Raw genomic sequence first — 19,626 nt, forward strand, 5'->3', positions numbered from 1 at the left:
GGTTAGAGCGTTGGGCTAGTAACCGGAAGGTTGCAAGTTCAAACCCCCGAGCTGACAAGGTACAAATCTGTCATTCTGCTGCTGAACAGGCAGTTAACCCACTGTTCCTAGGCTGTCATTGAAAATAAGAATTTGTTCTTAACTGACTTGCCTAAAGGTAAAATAATACTATAAAGCTTACAGCTCTGTACCGTTCACAGAGAGCTGCATTATCTGTGTAAATGGACTGTACTTAAAGAATATTATGCTTTGTGTTTTTATATTTGTTTAGCTGATTTGCTAGTTTTTATTTAGTATAAAAATATTTCGTTTTTATATTATTTTGTTTCAAAAAATTGTGTCACTTTCACAGGGTATACATCAGGGGTGTGTTTAGCAGGACGCAACGTTTTGGAATGTTCAGATAGAAATAGCCTATGTAGAATCATATGAATATGTAGAATCAGCTCTATTCATGGCTCTATTCATGGCATTTCTATCTGCAACGTTCAAGACTGTTTGGCAACTAAACATGGCAAAGGTCTTGTGTCAGTCATTAGATTAGGTTCGGTTTAAATTCTGAAGTAAATCTCAATGTGACTTGGATTTAAAAGGAATAGTACAGACGGGTACAAAAAATACGGTGGAAGGAAACTCTCTCTCGCCCAAGTTTACACCAATACAATACTTTTTAAGTTTAGTATTGTAAGAATAATCAAGTTAGCTACCTAGCTGATTTTGTTAGCTAGTGACACTGGTGATAGTGATGCACAAGCTAGGCTTATTTAAACATTGCCATCAAACTGGCAGCATTTGCCTGCCATTTAGTACTTGAAAACCCCACTAGATTGTTGGCCAAAGCTTAGAATTTTATTTAACTCAAATTCATGGTGGTTTTTATTTTATTTTATTTCGTTTTGGAGTAAAATAGAATAGTTTCAGTATATTTTTTGTTTTTCCAAACATGTTTATTAATCAAATAGGGACTGCGGTTGAAAATTAGCCGGCTGGCTAAAACCGGCACTTTTACTGAAACGTTGATTAATGTGCACTGTCCCTGTAAAAATACAATAAACTAAACTAAATACTCAGTGGCGACCCATCATTCAGGGAATTTTGAGCCCCACTTGTTTAGCAAAAATATATATATATATTATATACAGTACCAAGTCAAAAGTTGACACTTTATATTTTTGACTATTTTCTACATAGTATATGTAATAAGGCATCAAAACTCTGAAATAACACATATGGAATCATGTAGTAACCAAAAGTAAAATCAAAATATATTTTATATTTGATATTCTTCAAAGTAGTCACCCTTTGCCTTGATTACAGCTTTGCACACCCCCTGTATATAGCCTTATTACTGTTATTTTATTGTTGCTCTTTAAATATTTATTTTTCTATTTTCATTTTTTTCATTTTTATGTATTTATTGTTTACTTCAGTTTATTTAGAAAATACTTTCTTAACACTTATTGTTTCTTAAAACGGCATTGTTGGTTAAGGGCTAGTAAGTAAGCATTTCACTGTCAGGTCTAAACCTGAGACAAATAACATTTGATTTGATTTGTTGCTAGTGGCGACCCGTCATTCAGAGCAGGTGGATTTGTGTTGTCAGTGGCAACCCGTCATTCAGAGTAGGTGGATTTGTGTTGTCAGTGGCGACCCGTCATTCAGAGCAGGTGGATTTGTGTTGTCAGTGGCGACCCGTCATTCAGAGCAGGTGGATTTGTGTTGTCAGTGGCAACCTGTCATTCAGAGCAGGTGGATTTGTGTTGTCAGTGGCAACCTGTCATTCAGAGCAGGTGGATTTGTGTTGTCAGTGGCGACCCGTTATTCAGAGCAGGTGGATTTGTGTTGTCAGTGGCGGCCCGTCAATCAGAGCAGGTGGATTTGTGTTGTCAGTGGCGACCCTTCATTCAGAGCAGGTGGATTTGTGTTGTCAGTGGCGGCCCGTCATTCAGAGCAGGTGGATTTGTGTTGTCAGTGGCGACCCGTCATTCAGAGCAGGTGGATTTGTGTTGTCAGTGGTGACCCGTCATTCAGAGCAGGTGGATTTGTGTTGTCAGTGGCGGCCCGTCATTCAGAGTAGGTGGATTTGTGTTGTCAGTGGCGACCCGTCATTCAGAGCAGGTGGATTTGTGTTGTCAGTGGCGACCCGTCATTCAGAGCAGGTGGATTTGTGTTGTCAGTGGCGACCCGTCATCCAGAGCAGGTGGATTTGTGTTGTCAGTGGCGACCCGTCATTCAGAGCAGGTGGATTTGTGTTGTCAGCGGCGACCCGTCATTCAGAGCAGGTGGATTTGTGTTGTCAGCGGCGACCCGTCATTCAGAGCAGGTGGATTTGTGTTGTCAGCGGCGACCCGTCATTCAGAGCAGGTGGATTTGTGTTGTCAGCGGCGACCCGTCATTCAGAGCAGGTGGATTTGTGTTGTCAGTGGCGACCCGTTATTCAGAGCAGGTGGATTTGTGTTGTCAGTGGCGACCCGTCATTCAGAGCAGGTGGATTTGTGTTGTCAGTGGCGACCCGTTATTCAGAGCAGGTGGATTTGTGTTGTCAGTGGCGACCCGTCATTCAGAGCAGGTGGATTTGTGTTGTCAGTGGCGGCCCGTCAATCAGAGCAGGTGGATTTGTGTTGTCAGTGGCGACCCTTCATTCAGAGCAGGTGGATTTGTGTTGTCAGTGGCGGCCCGTCATTCAGAGCAGGTGGATTTGTGTTGTCAGTGGCGACCCGTCATTCAGAGCAGGTGGATTTGTGTTGTCAGTGGCGACCCGTCATTCAGAGCAGGTGGATTTGTGTTGTCAGTGGTGACCCGTCATTCAGAGCAGGTGGATTTGTGTTGTCAGTGGCGACCCGTCATTCAGAGCAGGTGGATTTATGTTGTCAGTGGCGACCTGTCATTCAGAGCAGGTGAATTTGTGTTGTCAGTGGCAACCCGTCATTCAGAGCAGGTGGATTTGTGTTGTCAGTGGCAACCTGTCATTCAGAGCAGGTGGATTTGTGTTGTCAGTGACGACCCGTCATTCAGAGCAGGTGGATTTGTGTTGTCAGTGGCAACCCATCATTCATAGCAGGTAGGACAGAGCCTGTTTTTTTTTTTTTGCATGTTAATTTGGCATTAATTTGTGTCACATATCAGTTTGCAAACAATGTAAAAATACAATGTAAAAATACAAATACATTTATTAGTAAATAAAGCTGCATGGTCTCTTTTTTGTTTTCTTGAGTAAGGCAGCTCCAAAATGCAGGTGTTTGAGCCTAGCTCAGTGCTTTCTGTGGTGGTGGTGGTGGTGGGGCAGCCAGCGGAAAATACAGAGCTTAGGGGCTGGTAATGTTCTCTCGTTGTGCCGTGATTCGCGCAGTGTTCTGTTACTAATGGGGACACTACGTCACTGCAAAATCTACAGGGAGAGCTAGAAAATTCAAGCCCCTTGGATGCTGCCATGGAGTTACATTAGAAGTTCCCATCCAAGAATGTCATTGGTCACAGATAAAATGACGTCTAAACACGTTATATCTACCGTAGCTTTGATTGGACTGATTATGTCAGCATCATACTTTAAAAATCTTAGCTTCTTAGCTAGCAAGCTAGCAGTCATCATCATGAATCAAGTCGACAATCTACTGACAAATCCTTTTCAATCCTTGTCATATGAAGAGAAATTATGAAGAGAGATTATAGATAAAACGTATCGGTGCTCATCGGCCATTGGACATAAACATTACACAACAAGTTGGAAATCACAAATTCAACAATGAGTGGTTTAGAAGGAACCCGTCGCTAACTGCAAGCATTGCAAAGCAATCACTAACCAGCTATTCAGTGGAGTGGGTGTGTGGTCCAAATTTGGGTTTAAGGGTCTCTTTTCAAAGCATAAAAGGATAAACATTCGACATTGGCCATGCTGTCAATCCAGCATGACTTTTGCTATGTTCAAAACAACTGGAAACTCAAAACTGGGAAATCTCAGACTTCAGTGAGTTCAAGACAACTGGGAACTCTGGGGAAAAAAAGAGCTCAGACTGGGAAAATCCGTTTTGAACGGTCATCCAACTCGGAATTCTAAATCGGGAACTTGGCCTCTTTCTAGAGCTCCGACCTGAAGATCACTAACATCATGATTCAACCCTGTTTTTTCCCCCAGAGTACCCAGTTGTCTTGAAAGCACCATAAATTAAGAGAATGCCAGAATTTGATGATAAAGTTTGATGACAAAATTTGCCCACGAAGGACCACTGCGCCACCTCCCTGTTCAAGTGAGCACAGCACAACAAGATGAGTCCAAAAATGCCTTGTATGCTGTTGCATAAATGATGTAATATGCCAGGGAGATATGTATACTTAGCTAACAAAGTAAACTTGTGCATCACCCTAGTAATTTGGTCCCTTTTCGCCTCATATCTTAGCCCATTGTTCTAACTTGGTTGTGCACATGTAGCCTATTTTAGAGAAATGTCATCATCTAATATTGTAAGAGATTTCATTGTCTGCTTATATGCCCCCTTTATTTATCTTACGGTTCTGACTTGGTGTACCAAGAGAATACTGTAAGAACAGCCCATGTTCTGAATTCTGTCGCTGTACATTTCAAAAGTGCTGAACAAATAGTTATATTGACTACGTCCGTCTTAGCTCGCTCATTAATGTCTTAATCGAAATGACGGATTCCCTCTTATCCACTAGTCGTCCCCTTATGCCATAGTTTGTACATCTCAATTGTCAGTAGATACCTCATTTGTTTAAGCAAGTCAGCCATATCAGCGTTGTTTTTTAAAAAGGCAGTAAATGAGGCTGAATGAACTGTTTCGCTGCCAGACAAGGCTCCGCTGACAGCCAGGTGTAGCAGTGGTAAGGTGCTGGGACTGCTGTTGGGACTCTGCTGATGGGACAGCTTTATGTGGCCCTAATAGTTTGTGGGCACCATTTGTCAACGTTATAGTGCAATTAATGTATTGTTTAGTGTTGTGTAATGGATTTTTTGGCATGCATCTAAAACATTTTTTTTTTGTCCCACCAAGATTTACATACTAAAATTGCCACTGCAAATACTAAATAGATTTTTATGATTTGTTTTCATATTAGTTTCAGTTTACTATAATAGCCATGCTGCTTAAACACATCACTCGTGGGGTAGAACATGGACCACAGGTCTCCTGACTCATAATGTGTTGATAAAAACCTATCTTTGCACATTGACATTACTGTACTTAGCCTACGGTACTTATCTAGCCTTTGCTTTTCAAATCCAAATGTACTCATTCACTCTACTGACTGACCAAAATAACGAAACATACTTTCACTTCATGTAAAAAAAAAAGTTTTATTGAACCTTTATTGAACTAGGCAAGTCAGTTAAGAACAAATTCTTATTTACAATGTCGGCCTACATGTATGCAGTGAATGTCAGCCTACATGTACAGTGGGGCAAAAAAGTATTTAGTCAGCCACCAATTGTGCAAGTTCTCCCACTTAAAAAGAGGAGAGAGGCTTGTAATTTTCATCATAGGTACACTTCAACTATAACAGACAAAATGAGAAGAAAAAAAATCCAGAAAATCACATTGTAGGATGTTTAATGAATTTATTTGCAAATTATGGTGGAAAATAAGTATTTCGTCAATAACAAAAGTTTATCTCAATACTTTGTTATATACCCTTTGTTGGCAATGACAGAGGTCAAACGTTTTCACAGTCTTCACAAGGTTTTCACACACTGTTGCTGGTATTTTGCCCCATTCCTCCATGCAGATCTCCTCTAGAGCAGTGATGTTTTGGGGCTGTTGCTGGGCAACAGGACTTTCAACTCCCTCCAAAGATTTTCTATGGGGTTGAGATCTGGAGACTGGCTAGGCCACTCCAGGACCTTGAAATGCTTCTTACGAAGAGTCCCTGGCGGCGTAGTGTGTTACTGATGGTAGGCTTTGTTACTTTGGTCCCAGCTCTCTGCAGGTCATTCACTAGGTCCCCCCGTGTGGTTCTGGGATTTTTGCTCACCGTTCTTGTGATCATTTTGACCCCACGGGGTGAGATCTTGCGTGGAGCCCCAGATCGAGGGAGATTATCAGTGGTCTTGTATGTCTTCCATTTCCTAATAATTGCTCCCACAGTTGATTTCTTCAAACCAAGCTGCTTACCTAATGCAGATTCAGTCTTCCCAGCCTGGTGATGGTCTACAATTTTGTTTCTGGTGTCCTTTGACAGCCCTTTGGTCTTGGCCATAGTGGAGTTTGGAGTGTGACTGCTGAGGTTGTGGACAGGTGTCTTTTATACTGATAACAAGTTCAAACAGGTTCCATTAATACAGGTAACGAGTGGAGGACAGAGGAGCCTCTTAAAGAAGAAGTTACAGGTCTGTGAGAGTCAGAAATCTTTCTTGTTTGTAGGTGACCAAATACTTATTTTCCACCATAATTTGCAAATAAATTCATTAAAAATCCTACAATGGGATTTTCTGGATTTTTTCTCTCATAGTTGTCATAGTTGAAGTGTACCTATGATTAAAATTACAGGCCTCTCTCATATTTTTAAGTGGGAGAACTTTCACAATTGATGGCTGACTAAATACTTCTTTGCCCCACTATATGCAGTGAATGTCGGCCTACATGTATGCAGTGAATGAAGGCCTACATGTATGCAGTGAATGTCGGCCTACGTGTATGCAGTGAATGTCGGCCTACATGTATGCAGTGAATGAAGGCCTACATGTATGCAGTGAATGAAGGCCTACATGTATGCAGTGAATGAAGGCCTACATGCAGTGAATGAAGGCCTACATGTATGCAGTGAATGTCGGCCTACAGGTATGCAGTGAATGTCGGCCTACAGGTGTGTAGTGAATGAAGGCCTACGTGTATGCAGTGAATGAAGGCCTAAGTGTATGCAGTGAATGATGGCCTACATGTATGCAGTGAATGAAGGCCTACATGTATGCAGTGAATGAAGGCCTACATGTATGCAGTGAATGTCGGCCTACATGTATGCAGTGAATGAAGGCCTACAGGTATGCAGTGAATGTCGGCATACAGGTATGCAGTGAATGGTTGTGGAGACAACAGAAGACAGATGTCTAAAAAGTCGAGGAGATGGAAGACAGAAAGAGAGAGGCGTTCAGGATGCGCCGGCCCTCTCCACTCCGCATCTCTCCAGAAGAGGGGGATGCCCACTCAAGCAAGGCGTTTTTAATCATTTAAGGAAGGGAACAAAACATACACACACACACTTAGGTTTTAATAAACGTTTTATGTGCGCGCTAATAGCCGGGTGTCCTTGAGGTTCAAAGTGATTTCTGAGCTCCCCTCTAATTAGCCGTCCCGTTCTGTTTCCTCTCTTCTTCCTAATTAGATCTTTAACAACAAACAAATGAAGACCTTTACAGAGCCATGCCACCAACACCCACATTAGTTCCCACTGAGGAGGAGGCCTCCGGCTGGCCCCTTCCCATTGACACTCTGTTCCCCTCACAGGCCACCCGCCATGATGCCAGCCAGCAGAAGCATCCCCCTAAATACAGACTAGGGAGAACAACCTGGCAGGAATGACAGGGAGACAAATACAACATTAACACTCTTGCAGGTGCGCACACACACACACACACACACACACACACTCACTCTCACACACACACACACACACACACACACACATACACACACACACACACACACACTTACAACAAACACACCTGGCGGCTTTGTTTGCACTGACATGGAAAATGAGTCCTTGGCTGCCGGTGTCCCGGGTGCCCGTGAACGTCTTATCTAACAAAGCACGGCAAAATGACTTGTATTATTCCGGGAGATCATGATACCACTATCTATGTAAAATGTGGAATAAAATGCAGGTAAAAAGCTCCCGTTTACAGACTACAGATTATTGATTGATTATTGTGCTAAGCTAATTCTCCTTTCTGTACATGTAAATGATTAACTTTGAGTGCGTGGAAGTGAAAAACGTAGAGGAATTGAACAGCAGCATTGGAGAGATCAAGGTTGGGACAAGAATGGCAAGGCTCTGCTGTTCCTATAGCGACGCATGTCCTCTGTCTGTCAATCTGTCCATTCTGATGGAGAATGTATTTGTTTTTTATTATTATTGTGTATTTGGTAGTTGTTGTCATCTATGCCTCCTTATCTATTTTTTAAATTTGTATAAATAAAGCATTTCTAATTACAGTACCTCATAAAATGAGAGAAATAACTCTATTACAACAGTTGTGTCAACTCCCAACCATCGCCCTAACATGGACAGTGTTCAGCAGCCGGTCTCTAGCACGGCCAGACAAATGTGTTGGAGCTGTGGAACATCTGCAGGGCCCCTCCCTGGCTGTAGCCTCAACACGTCGCCAGCAGCAGAGCTTACGCCTGGTGAGGCTGGGCTGACTGGAGCTCTGGAGAAGTGTTGTGTCAATGCTACTACCATTAGGGAGACCCCATCTGGGAACACCACTACAGAGCCAATGGGTGGATGACATGCCAGAGGCTAAACACAGGCTCTATCTAGTTCTCTAGTCCATTACACATAACGACATGCCAGAGGCTAAACACAGGCTCTATCTGGTCCTCTAGTCCTCTAGTCCATTACACATAACGACATGCCAGAGGCTAAACACAGGCTCTATCTGGTCCTCTAGTTCTCTAGTCCATTACACATAACGACATGCCAGAGGCTAAACACAGGCTCTATCTGGTCCTCTAGTTCTCTAGTCCATTACACATAACGACATGCCAGAGGCTAAACACAGGCTCTATCTGGTCCTCTAGTTCTCTAGTCCATTACACATAATGACATGACAGAGGCTAAACACAGGCTCTATCTAGTTCTCTAGTCCATTACACATAATGACATGACAGAGGCTAAACACAGGCTCTATCTAGTCCTCTAGTCCATTACACATAATGACATGACAGAGGCTAAACACAGGCTCTATCTAGTTCTCTAGTCCATTACACATAATGACATGACAGAGGCTAAACACAGGCTCTATCTAGTTCTCTAGTCCATTACACATAATGACATGACAGAGGCTAAACACAGGCTCTATCTAGTCCTCTAGTCCATGACACATAATGACATGACAGAGGCTAAACACAGGCTCTATCTAGTTCTCTAGTCCATTACACATAACGACATGCCAGAGGCTAAACACAGGCTCTATCTGGTCCTCTAGTTCTCTAGTCCATTACACATAATGCCATGCCAGAGGCTAAACACAGGCTCTATCTGGTCCTCTAGTTCTCTAGTCCATTACACATAATGACATGACAGAGGCTAAACACAGGATCTATCTGGTCCTCTAATTCTCTAGTCCATTACACATAATGACATGACAGAGGCTAAACACAGGCTCTATCTAGCCCTCTAGTCCATTACACATAATGACATGACAGAGGCTAAACACAGGCTCTATCTAGTCCTCTAGTCCATTACACATAATGACATGACAGAGGCTAAACACAGGCTCTATCTAGTCCTCTAGTCCATTACACATAATGACATGACAGAGGCTAAACACAGGCTCTATCTAGTCCTCTAGTCCATTACACATAATGACATGACAGAGGCTAAACACAGGCTCTATCTGGTCCTCTAATTCTCTAGTCCATTACACATAATGACATGACAGAGGCTAAACACAGGATCTATCTGGTCCTCTAATTCTCTAGTCCATTACACATAATGACATGACAGAGGCTAAACACAGGCTCTATCTAGTCCTCTAGTCCATTACACATAATGACATGACAGAGGCTAAACACAGGCTCTATCTAGTTCTCTAGTCCATTACACATAATGACATGACAGAGGCTAAACACAGGCTCTATCTAGTTCTCTAGTCCATTACACATAATGACATGACAGAGGCTAAACACAGGCTCTATCTAGTCCTCTAGTCCATTACACATAATGACATGACAGAGGCTAAACACAGGCTCTATCTAGTCCTCTAGTCCATTACACATAATGACATGACAGAGGCTAAACACAGGCTCTTTCTAGTTCTCTAATTCTCTAGTCCATTACACATAATGTCATGACAGAGGCTAAACACAGGCTCTATCTGGTCCTCTAATTCTCTAGTCCATTACACATAATGACATGACAGAGGCTAAACACAGGCTCTATCTAGTCCTCTAGTCCATTACACATAATGACATGACAGAGGCTAAACACAGGCTCTATCTAGTCCTCTAGTCCATTACACATAATGACATGACAGAGGCTAAACACAGGCTCTTTCTAGTTCTCTAATTCTCTAGTCCATTACACATAATGACATGACAGAGGCTAAACACAGGCTCTATCTAGTCCTCTAGTCCATTACACATAATGACATGACAGAGGCTAAACACAGGCTCTATCTAGTCCTCTAGTCCATTACACATAATGACATGACAGAGGCTAAACACAGGCTCTATCTAGTTCTCTAGTCCATTACACATAATGACATGACAGAGGCTAAACACAGGCTCTATCTAGTCCTCTAGTCCATTACACATAATGACATGACAGAGGCTAAACACAGGCTCTATCTAGTCCTCTAGTCCATTACACATAATGACATGACAGAGGCTAAACACAGGCTCTTTCTAGTTCTCTAATTCTCTAGTCCATTACACATAATGTCATGACAGAGGCTAAACACAGGCTCTATCTGGTCCTCTAATTCTCTAGTCCATTACACATAATGACATGACAGAGGCTAAACACAGGCTCTATCTAGTCCTCTAGTCCATTACACATAATGACATGACAGAGGCTAAACACAGGCTCTATCTAGTCCTCTAGTCCATTACACATAATGACATGACAGAGGCTAAACACAGGCTCTATCTAGTCCTCTAGTCCTCGAGTCCATTACACATAATGACATGACAGAGGCTAAACACAGGCTCTATCTAGTCCTCTAGTCCATTACACATAATGACATGACAGAGGCTAAACACAGGCTCTATCTAGTCCTCTAGTCCATTACACATAATGACATGACAGAGGCTAAACACAGGCTCTATCTAGTCCTCTAGTCCATTACACATAATGACATGACAGAGGCTAAACACAGGCTCTATCTAGTCCTCTAGTCCATTACACATAATGACATGACAGAGGCTAAACACAGGCTCTTTCTAGTTCTCTAATTCTCTAGTCCATTACACATAATGACATGACAGAGGCTAAACACAGGCTCTATCTAGTCCTCTAGTCCATTACACATAATGACATGACAGAGGCTAAACACAGGCTCTATCTAGTCCTCTAGTCCATTACACATAATGACATGACAGAGGCTAAACACAGGCTCTATCTAGTCCTCTAGTCCATTACACATAATGACATGACAGAGGCTAAACACAGGCTCTATCTAGTCCTCTAGTCCATTACACATAATGACATGACAGAGGCTAAACACAGGCTCTTTCTAGTTCTCTAATTCTCTAGTCCATTACACATAATGACATGACAGAGGCTAAACACAGGCTCTATCTAGTCCTCTAGTCCATTACACATAATGACATGACAGAGGCTAAACACAGGCTCTATCTAGTCCTCTAGTCCAATACACATAATGACATGACAGAGGCTAAACACAGGCTCTATCTAGTCCTCTAGTTCATTACACATAATGACATGACAGAGGCTAAACACAGGCTCTATCTAGTCCTCTAGTCCATTACACATAATGACATGACAGAGGCTAAACACAGGCTCTATCTAGTCCTCGAGTCCATTACACATAATGACATGACAGAGGCTAAACACAGGCTCTTTCTAGTCCTCTAGTCCATTACACATAATGACATGACAGAGGCTAAACACAGGCTCTATCTAGTCCTCTAGTCCTCGAGTCCATTACACATAATGACATGACAGAGGCTAAACACAGGCTCTATCTAGTCCTCTAGTCCATTACACATAATGACATGACAGAGGCTAAACACAGGCTCTATCTAGTCCTCTAGTCCATTACACATAATGACATGACAGAGGCTAAACACAGGCTCTATCTAGTCCTCTAGTCCATTACACATAATGACATGACAGAGGCTAAACACAGGCTCTATCTAGTCCTCTAGTCCATTACACATAACGCTCCACAACATGTATCAAAGGGTACAAACCAACAAATTAATAAATAAATACCACTTTTTATGAGTTGTTAGGAAACATAGAGGTGATTTGTTGCCGTAGGGAATCATTGCGCTGTGCTTTCCCTTCAGTGGATGTTAATGTGAGGCCAGGAAAACCCCTAAACAATAGCGATGGCCAACAATCATTGTACACTATAGTTACATCATCACATTTAGTAACATAAGGCCACTATAGTCACCAAACACCCCCTGTGGTGTGACAACCATGATACAGTCTCCCATTTCAGTATCATCTATTAAAAACAAGAATTACAAAATAATATAGTAATAACAAACGATCAAGACGAGGTGGCCTTTCTCTCCAACATCCTGCCAAACACACACCTTCTTAATTGGGGGGCCATTACTCATCTCCACAACAAATGTGTGTGGCTCTGGGTTGCCGCGGCAACAGGATGGGGACTATATAGGCTCAGCGGAGTGGATCTTTGAGGGAGCGTTACCATTTATGATTATAATCGCCCTCCTCCTCTTCTCTTCTCCTCAGCATGCCGTGTGTATAGAGGACAGATGAAGTCCATTCTGACCACTTCCATCATGGTCATCACCATTACTGTCTGTCAAAATCACTGTCATCATCCTCTTCACAAGTCTGTTTACCAGTCTATTTATCTACATGAGCACCTCCAGTCAATATTTTAATTTCATGTTTCAAGGGGTGATTTCAAAACTTTTGAAATGCTGGTAATTTCACGGAGAATGTTATCATGTGCTTCCGCTTTGTGTCATGATGAATGAAAAGCCCTTTCGTTAACATGTCTGGGTCTACTGCCAAGCCTGTCTTCTAAACGTTGTGCCTAATGGAGAGAGAAACGCTTAACACCTGTCCTGTCAGCAGCATTATTCACACTATTTATGTGTTGATGTTAGCGAGAAAAAACATTTAAAAAGCTCTTCCATAGAAAGATAGTGGAAGAGTTGACAAGTGGCCTGGAGGACTGGTGCCAACCTTGGAAATAACATTTCACACAATCACCTGCCTCAGGCCACACTGTCAGAGGCACTGGATCCATTTGAGAGGGCCCCAGAGTGTGTGTGTCTATTTTCTCAAACAAAACCCTGTCTCATTCAGTCACACACACTGACCTTGCAAGTACACACCTGCACACACACAAACCCATTCAGGCAGGCACAAGTGTGCACGCATGTGTAGGCACAGAGCAGTGCAGATCTCTTCAGAAAAAGTGAATAATACACTTGTCAAATGTGCTTCAAAATTAGCTTTGAATTTCAAAGCATCTGCAATTAGCCCCATTTCCACCTATGTCATTTGAAAAGATGAGGCTCTCTTTCTGTTATGCCTGGAGTGGCTTTCAGTCCCCGTCTCAAACACCATTTCTTAACCGAATAGGTGACTAATTAACAAAGGACAAGTTCTTTTCAGCCTGCGATGGCAGTTCATAAATAATTGCTAGATAATGGCTCCTCATTTTGTGCTCTGATAGGCTGGAATTATGATAGTTACTAGATGATATATTCTGTATGTTCACAGGAAGAGGAGTACTGCCATCCATCCACAAACACAGCGCTGCAGCCCTTATATCTTTATCCAACACGCTTTCACATCCACAGACCATATACACACACAAACACACACACACATATACACACACACTTTCATGCATCACAGGCAAACAAACACCATGAGAAAAGAAGGAGGACTGTTGGTAGAAAACTGTTGGTAGGGGACTGCTGGTAGAGGACTGCTGGTAGAGGACTGCTGGTAGAGGACTGTTGGTAGGGGACTGCTGGTAGAGGACAGTTGGTAGGGGACTGCTGGTAGGGGACTGTTGGTAGGGGACTGCTGGTAGAGAACTGCTGGTAGAGGACTGTTGGTAGGGGACTGCTGGTAGAGGACAGTTGGTAGGGGACTGTTGGTAGGGGACTGCTGGTAGAGAACTGCTGGTAGAGGACTGCTGGTTGATGACTGTTGGTAGGGGACTGCTGGTAGAGGACAGTTGGTAGGGGACTGCTGGTAGAGGACTGCTGGTAGAGGACTGCTGGTAGGGGACTGTTGGTAGGGGACTGCTGGTAGAGGACTGCTGGTAGAGGACTGCTGGTAGAGGACTGTTGGTAGGGGACTGCTGGTAGAGGACAGTTGGTAGGGGACTGCTGGTAGAGGACTGCTGGTAGGGGACTGCTGGTAGAGGACTGCTGGTAGAGGACTGCTGGTAGGGGACTGCTGGTAGAGGACTGCTGGTAGGGGACTGCTGGTAGGGGACTGCTGGTAGGGGACTGCTGGTAGAGGACTGCTGGTAGGGGACTGCTGGTAGAGGACTGCTGGTAGAGGACTGCTGGTAGAGGACTGCTGGTAGGGGACTGCTGGTAGGGGACTGCTGGTAGAGGACTGCTGGTAGAGGACTGCTGGTAGGGGACTGCTGGTAGGGGACTGCTGGTAGAGGACTGCTGGTAGAGGACTGCTGGTAGAGGACTGCTGGTAGGGGACTGCTGGTAGAGGACTGCTGGTAGAGGACTGCTGGTAGGGGACTGCTGGTAGAGAACTGCTGGTAGGGGACTGCTGGTAGGGGACTGCTGGTAGAGAACTGCTGGTAGAGGAGCCGGGTAGAATTGGGCAGACACATATATCTATCTTCATCATGCGGGGAGACAGGCGTCGGAGAGCTACGTGGTTCATTTTTACACCCTCTGGGCTCTGGGTAGGGGAGTCGGGGTGGCCTAGTTTGAGTGAACAGTCTGTTTTCCTTTGGAGTGATTCTGACATAGCTGTCCATCAGGGGGTGGGAAGGGGGGATGTTATAGAGATTGGGGGAAGCTCGACCCATGTAGGAGAGAGAAGGCAGAATGGACAGGAGATTTCAGATTATTGTTACTGATTGAGGGATGGCGATCACCTGAATGGAATGATCACCTGCAGCTCTAGAAAGAGGGGGAGAGAAGGAAGTACTGTAAGACGGGTGAAGAGACGCTGGCGTCTTGTTCCATTCTCCTCCGACTCAACCTCACTTTTCAGACACGTCCCCTCAACAAATGACAAGGGAATACTAAATTATCCAGTGGGCATGTTTAGGCTGCATTTAGAACTGAGGTCAGTCACTGGTTGGACCAGTGTGTCAGCTGCCTGGGACACATGAATAGAAATCATGTCCCAGAGTGCCACACTGCTTCAGCTCTGAGCTGTTACAAATCACATCAATGTCGTAATCACACAGGAGTCTGCCTGGAGGAAATGACCAAACCATCTGTGTATAATAATGGGGGGATACATTTAGTCTCAAACGCTCCAGATCCCTCCTAGATACCAGCTTTTGAGCTTGTCATCAAGAACGACTAATGACCAACAACTACCATGCAGATACGGTAAGTGAATCCCGGATAGCATGTCAGCTTGGAGCAGTACATACAAGAACACAGAAAACAACAGTAGCTAGTAGTGATGCACCTGTATGACATTTTCGGCCGATACCAATATCCAATATTTTCCTTGCCAAAAAATCAGATACCGATAGCCGATATTCAACATTTTAGTGGCCGATTTTAGTGGCCTTTTAAGAATTCTGATCCACCTCTACGCAGACGACACCATTCTGTATACTTCTGGCCCTTCCTTGGACACTGTGCTAACTAACCTCCAAACAAGCTTCAATGCCATACAACTCTCTTAAATGCTAGTAAAAACCAAATGCATGCTTTTCAACCGTTCACTGCCCGCACCCGCACGCCCATCACCACCCTGGACGGTTCCGACCTAGAATATGTGGACAACTATAAATACCTAGGTGTCTGGCTAGACTGTAAACTCTCTTTCCAGACTCATATTAAACATCTCCAATCCAAAATCAAATCTAGAATCGTCTTTCTATCTCGCAACAAAGCCTCCTTCACGCACGCCGCCAAACTTACCCTGGTAAAACTGACTATCCTACCGATCCTACCGATCCTCGACTTCGGCGATGTCATCTACAAAATAGCTTCCAAAAGCTCTACTCAGCAAACTGGATGCAGTCTATCACAGTGCCATCCGTTTTGTTACCAAATCACCTTATACCACCCACCACTGCGACCTGTATGCTCTAGTCGGCTGGCCCTCGCTACATATTCGTCGCCAGACCCACTGGCTCCAGGTCATCTATAAGTCTATGCTAGGTAAAGCTCCACCTTATCTCGGTTCACTGGTCACGATAACAACACCCACCCGTAGCACACGTTCCAGCAGGTATATCTCACTGATCATCCCCAAAGCCAACACCTCATTTGGCCGCCTTTCCTTCCAGTTCTCTGCTGCCAGTGACTGGAACAAATTGCAAAAATTGCTGAAGTTGGAGACTTTTATTTCCCTCACCGACTTTAAACATCAACTATCTGAGCAGCTAACCGATCGCTGCAGCTGTACATAGTCCATCTGTAAATAGCCCACCCGATCTACCTACCTCATCCCCATACTGTTTTTATTTTATTTACTTTTCTGATCTTTTGCACACCAGTATCTCTACTTGCACATCATCATCTGCTCATTTATCACTCCAGTGTTAATCTGCTAAATTGTAACTATTCGCTCCTATGGCCTATTTATTGCCTACCTCCTCATGCCTTTTACACATAATGTATATAGACTTTCTTTTTTCTACTGTGTCATTGACTTGTTTATTGTGTTATTGGCTTGTTTATTGTTTACTCCATGTGTTGTTGTCTGTGTCACACTGCTTTGCTTTATCTTGGCCAGGTCACAGTTGCAAATGAGAAATTGTTCTCAACTAGCCTATCTGGTTAAATAAAGGTGAAAAAAATATATAAAAAAAAAAAAAAAATTCTAGTACAGTTAAATAGTTAACAAACACACATGGACACAGCGGTCTAAGACACTGCATCTCAGTGCAAAGGCGTCACCACAGTCCCTGGTTCGAATCCAGGCTGTATCACAGCCGGCCGTGATTGGGAGTCCCATAGGGCAAAGCACAATTGGCCCAGCGTTGTCCGGGCCGTCATTGTAAATAAGAATTTGTTCTTAACTGACTTGCCTAGTTAAATAAAGGTTACACACACACACACACCACACTGACCAAAAAGTTATTTTGTTGACATTTACCTGTGTCCCCATTGCCAGTAAAACATAATCAAACCTATTTCAGTCACTTACTTGCAGTGCTGTTTCGTTGTTCATTTGTTCAGTCATGTCACTCTCAACCAGGATTTCTATGGAACACCGTTTGGGTCTTTGATGTGTCAAATAACACTAATTGATGTGTCAAATAAGCTTGTTGACCAATCAGGACCTGAACATGACTGTGTAACAGTATAACTTTAGTCCGTCCCCTCGCCCATACCCGGGCTTGAACCAGGGACCCTCTGCACACATCAACAACTTACACCCACGAAGCATCGTTACCCATCGCTCCACAAAAGCCACGGCCCTTGCAGGGCAAGGGGAACCACTACTTCAAGGTCTCAGAGCAAGCTAACTAGCTAGCCATTTCACATCGGTTACAACTGCACATCACATAATAATTTAACGCGTTCATACATTTTTTACGTAGTTATTACACATTGACTACACCATCACTCGTATTTCATATGTTACAATGATTCATCGATACGAATGCTACGATGCTGGTAAAGTTGTCTCACGCACCTACAGTGCTGGTCATAAAAAAAAGCTAGCTAGCTCATGGATGCAAACAATGTTCATCCCCAAAAACATAGCAAAACGACATCTGTTTCAGTAGCTATATAGTTAGCTAGCTAACTATATAGCTAGGTGTCATCATCTAAAATAACCAACATTTATAAGACAGTTCTTATTTGATTACTGATGGTCGGACCCATCTATGTGAAGCTAGCCACAATAAAGATTAGCCACAATAGTGGAATTTGCGGTTAGCCTTCAAAATAAAAGTATGGCATAATTCTCCTATTTGTATTCATTTGCATCACTGACAATGACATACTTGTTTTTTGAAGGCAAACCGCAAATTCCACTATTGTGCCTAATCCTTATTGTGGCTATCTTCACAACACATAACCCGGTCCGGTTGAGCCTCACTAGCCAGATGAAGCTAGCTGGCTGCTTATAACATTAGCTTTCGGAAACAGAGTTAAGTAGCTGGCTAGCTATTCATTTTCATGAACTGAAGTTCAATTTCAATTGGCGAACAACAAGTGGCAACCTAGCTAATACCTACTCACAAGGATTCCTAAAACATTGCTAAGAATAATGAAAATGACTGCAGTTTCTACTGGTCATTGTTTTCAGGCTGGTTGTTTTGGTGCTAGCTAGGTACCAAACTAAAGCTATCTACCCCAGAAGTTGAAGTCGAACAAATGATACTTTATTACCAATTCGGTATAGTAAACACATAATTTGTGACCGGTGTTTGCTTGTTTGCAGACTTTTTTGAACAGCTTTGACAGTGCTACTGTATCTTTTTTGACACGCAGACCTAAATGGCGTTCCATAGTATGTTGTGAAGCTAACAACAGTGACGCTTTACTGTGTAACTCCGGTAGGGCAACATCTGAAAAATAGCGCACTTGGTAGTGTGTACTGGTGCTCGACCAGTCAGCAGAAGCCAACATCACCCACGACAGAGAACGGTTGATTGTCATGGGCAATGAATTCCATTATCTTGGCTTTAATGGATTTCGCCTTTGAGTTGTCTCGCTGAAATTGTCTTACTCTTTCAAATGACTGCTCGACTTCTTGACGGCTCGATCCCCACAGCAGACATTGTGGGCTAGGTTATGAATGCTGTTTTGCAAGTGTAGCGCAAAATTTTACGTGGCGTCATTACGTCATACACAGTTGAAGTCGGAAGTTTACATACACTTAGGTTGGAGTCATTGAAACTCGTTTTTCAACCACTCCACAAATTTCTTGTTAACCAACTATAGTTTTGGCAAGTCAATTAGGACATCTACTTTGTGCATGACACAAGTCATTTTTCCAACAATTGTTTACAGACAGATTATTTCACTTATAACTCACTGTATCACAATTCCAGTGGGCCAGAAGTTTACATACACTAAGTTGACGGTGCCTTTAAACAGCTTGGAAAATTCCAGAAAATGATATCATGGCTTTAGAAGCTTCTGATAGGCTAATTGACATAATTTGAGTCAATTGGATGTGTACCTGTGGATGAATTTCAAAACCTAACTTAAAACTCAGTGCCTCTTTGCTTGACATAATGGGAAAATCAAAAGAAATCAGCCAAGACCTCAGAAAAAAGATTGTAGACCTCCACAAGTCTGGTTGATCATTGGGAGCAATTTCCAAATGCCTGAAGGTACCAGGTTCATCTGTACAAACAATAGTACACAAGTATAAACACCATGGGACCACACAGCCGTGATACCGCTCAGGAAGGAGACGCGTTCTGTCTCCTAGAGATGAACGTACTTTGGTGCAAAAAGTGCAAATCAATCCCAGAACAACAGAAAAGGACCTCGTGAAGATACTGGAGGAAACAGGTACAAAAGTATCTATATCCACAGTAAAACGAGTCCTATATCGACATAACCCGAAAGGCCGCTCAGC

The 19,626-nt window shown here is 43.1% G+C and overlaps 1 protein-coding gene across 3 annotated transcripts in view; it reads right to left on the reverse strand.

The window, feature by feature from the left end:
• The window catches only part of LOC115136632 (RNA-binding protein Musashi homolog 2-like), a 401,963-nt gene that overhangs the window by 20,688 nt on the left and 361,649 nt on the right, over positions 1 to 19,626 (reverse strand). The window lies entirely within an intron of this gene.

The sequence above is a fragment of the Oncorhynchus nerka genome, linkage group LG11, assembly GCF_034236695.1.
Source record: "Oncorhynchus nerka isolate Pitt River linkage group LG11, Oner_Uvic_2.0, whole genome shotgun sequence".
Lineage (NCBI taxonomy): Eukaryota > Metazoa > Chordata > Actinopteri > Salmoniformes > Salmonidae > Oncorhynchus > Oncorhynchus nerka.